A 2,740-nucleotide genomic window follows, 5' to 3' on the forward strand; every position below is an offset into this window, starting at 1 on the left:
AGGTCCATGAGAAACAGAGGAATCTGTCAGTGTGATTTAAACCTATAACCTCCTGAATATGAGACTGCATCTTAACCATTCATCTAAACTTATCTCATATTTTTAAGTAACACACATAGATAAGTCAGTAAGTAGGTCACAAACGTTTAGTAAAAAAATACTAAGTGAGATACTAACTTGTGAGATATGCCAGAGACCCGGGTTCAAGACCTGGTTGAGCCAGCATTTTTTCGCTGAAAATTTCTACAATATACATCTCCTGTGTGTGCCTAATCTTCAAATTATCATCTCTACGCTGGGAGTAACCAGGCAACGACGAAGTGTACTGTATTTCAAAGGCAACAGATCCCGTTGCAGTAGCACTAGCAGAGACGATTCCATGCAGGTAAAACAGCGATAGCGAAAAATGTGGCGAAGCCAGGCTGGCTCGGTAGCTCAGTGGTCAGAGCAATGGCACGGTATGCCAGAGACCCAGGTTTGAGTCCTGGTCGAGCCTGCATTTTTCACTGAAAATTTTAATGTAACTTGAAAACAGTTTTTATTTTTCAACATAATATCCACCAACACTTATTCAATTCTTTATCAGTCCCTCAAAACATGCTGCATAAAAGTCTGTCCCACCTCATGCTCAACATCTTCATCACCCGCAAAATGTTTGCTGGCACTGTGTGTACACTCTTCAGAAATTCAACCGATCATGCATTATGCTGTAGGCTAAACCATGAGAACACCCTATTGCAGTTGCTATGCTGTCTATCATCACTTATTAGTCGGTCTCCCCGATGGTGCAGTGGTAGCTTTGTTGCCTTGTAATCAAAGGGTCCCAGGTTCGATACCCAGTGGAAGCTCATAGTGGTTTGGATCCCACTTTAAACTGTAGGTCCAGTCCCAATTAGCCTTACTGTGCATAAAGTGGACGTAAAAAACCAATTCAATCAATCAATCAGTCACTCATCAGTCGGCTTGATTCATCTCCTCCATCCATGCCATCTCGATATACAGTTCTCAAGCATTGTTGCCATTTTTAAACTGCCCATGCTTGAGTCTGCTATCTAGCAACTGGTAATTGAATATCATCAAGCTGGATTGTGCTGCCACCTAATGACACCTTTAGAAACTACTTATTACTATTTTCAGCTATCCCTCGTTAGTTTGTGACCTACGTACTGACTTCCCATCATATATTTAAACTAGCGTATCATCCTTAGCATGCCTGAGGTTAATTTAAAGATTTCTACAATATTTTGAAAATATAGGTCTACTGTGAAACATGCATAAGGAAATAATATATTATTATTTTCTGTGAACAGAAGCAGTATATGGAGACATGTGGTTCATAACCCACTTTAAACTGTAGGTCCAATTCCGATTAGCCTATTTGTGCATAAAGTGGACTTCAAATCAAATCCAAATAGTTTGAGGAAGACTTAAAAGTGTTAGGAGTTGGAGAAAGACAGGGAATGTTGGCTGAAGATTTTGAAGGAGGCCAAGGTCCAAAGCAGACTGTAGTTCCACAACAGAAGAAAAGTAATTTGAAATATCATGTACTGTAACAAGAGATGTCAATATGCATGGTAGTCTTATTTCTATTAAATATTATGTGAAGTACTATACAAAGGGCCTAGAGCAGTGATTCTCAACCTTTTTCAGTCCGGGACCCATACTAAACTAACTAACTCCCTAGCCTTCTTAAACCCGAAGGTTCATGGCTGCAGTAACACAGGCCTTCCATCTTTCCCTATCTTGAGCAAGTTCTATATACTCTTTTCCATCCCTACCGATTTCCCTTAGGTCCATCTCAACGTTGTCCCTCCATCTTCGTCTTGGCCTTCCTACTGGTCTCTTACCATCAGGTTTCCCAACAAGAATCCTGTAAACTCCTCTTTCCTCTCCCATTCGTGCCACATGGCCTGCCCACCTAAGTCTTCTTGATTTAATTATTCTAATTATATCTGGACATGAATACAAATTATGTAGTTCTAAATTATTTAACCTTCTCCACTCACCTGTCTCCTCATCCCTTTTAGGTCCAAAGATTTTCCTAAGGATCTTATATTCAAATACTCTCAATTTATGTTCCTCTTTCAATGTAAGGGACCAAGTTTCACATCCATATAATACTACAGGCAAAATTACTGTTTTGAATATTTTAACTTGTAGTTTCTTAGATATTAAACGAGAAGACAAAAGTTTATGAAGAGAGAAGTAACATGCATTTCCTGAATTAAGCCTACTTTTTATTTCCTCTTTAATATCATTTTCATTTGTTAATATTACTCCTAAGTATTTGAATTTCGAAACTAGTTCAAACGAGTTGTTATCAATAATTAGATTTTGATTATTACCTAACACATGGTTTTGGCCTGTAAGCATATATTTAGTTTTCTCTTTGTTAACTTCCAAACCTATCTCTTTAGCAGTTTTGAAAAATATTTTAGCATTATTCTTAATTGTATTCACATCATCCCCCAGTAAGTCTACATCATCTGCATATGCTAAGAACTGAGTCATACCATTTAATTTTAGTCCTTCTTTAGTTTCTTTTACCTTCCTAACAGCATATTCTAAGGCAAAATTAAAGAGCAATGGAGATAATGCATCTCCATTGTTTTAACCCATCATGAATTGTAAATTTGTCAGACATATTAATACCCACACGAATTTTACTTTCTGTTTCACTGGTGCATATTTTTATCATACTAACAAGCTTCTTAGGTATTCCAAACTCTACTAATATATT

The 2,740-nt window shown here is 37.4% G+C and overlaps 1 non-coding gene across 1 annotated transcript; it reads left to right on the top strand.

The window, feature by feature from the left end:
- Positions 1–424: 424 nt before the first annotated feature.
- Positions 425–496, top strand: TRNAT-GGU (transfer RNA threonine (anticodon GGU)). The gene has a single exon. It is a non-coding gene; the product is annotated as a tRNA-Thr (tRNA).
- Positions 497–2,740: the final 2,244 nt, after the last annotated feature.

This window comes from Lepisma saccharinum, chromosome 28, assembly GCF_977018435.1.
Source record: "Lepisma saccharinum chromosome 28, izLepSacc3.1, whole genome shotgun sequence".
NCBI classification, from domain to species: domain Eukaryota; kingdom Metazoa; phylum Arthropoda; class Insecta; order Zygentoma; family Lepismatidae; genus Lepisma; species Lepisma saccharinum.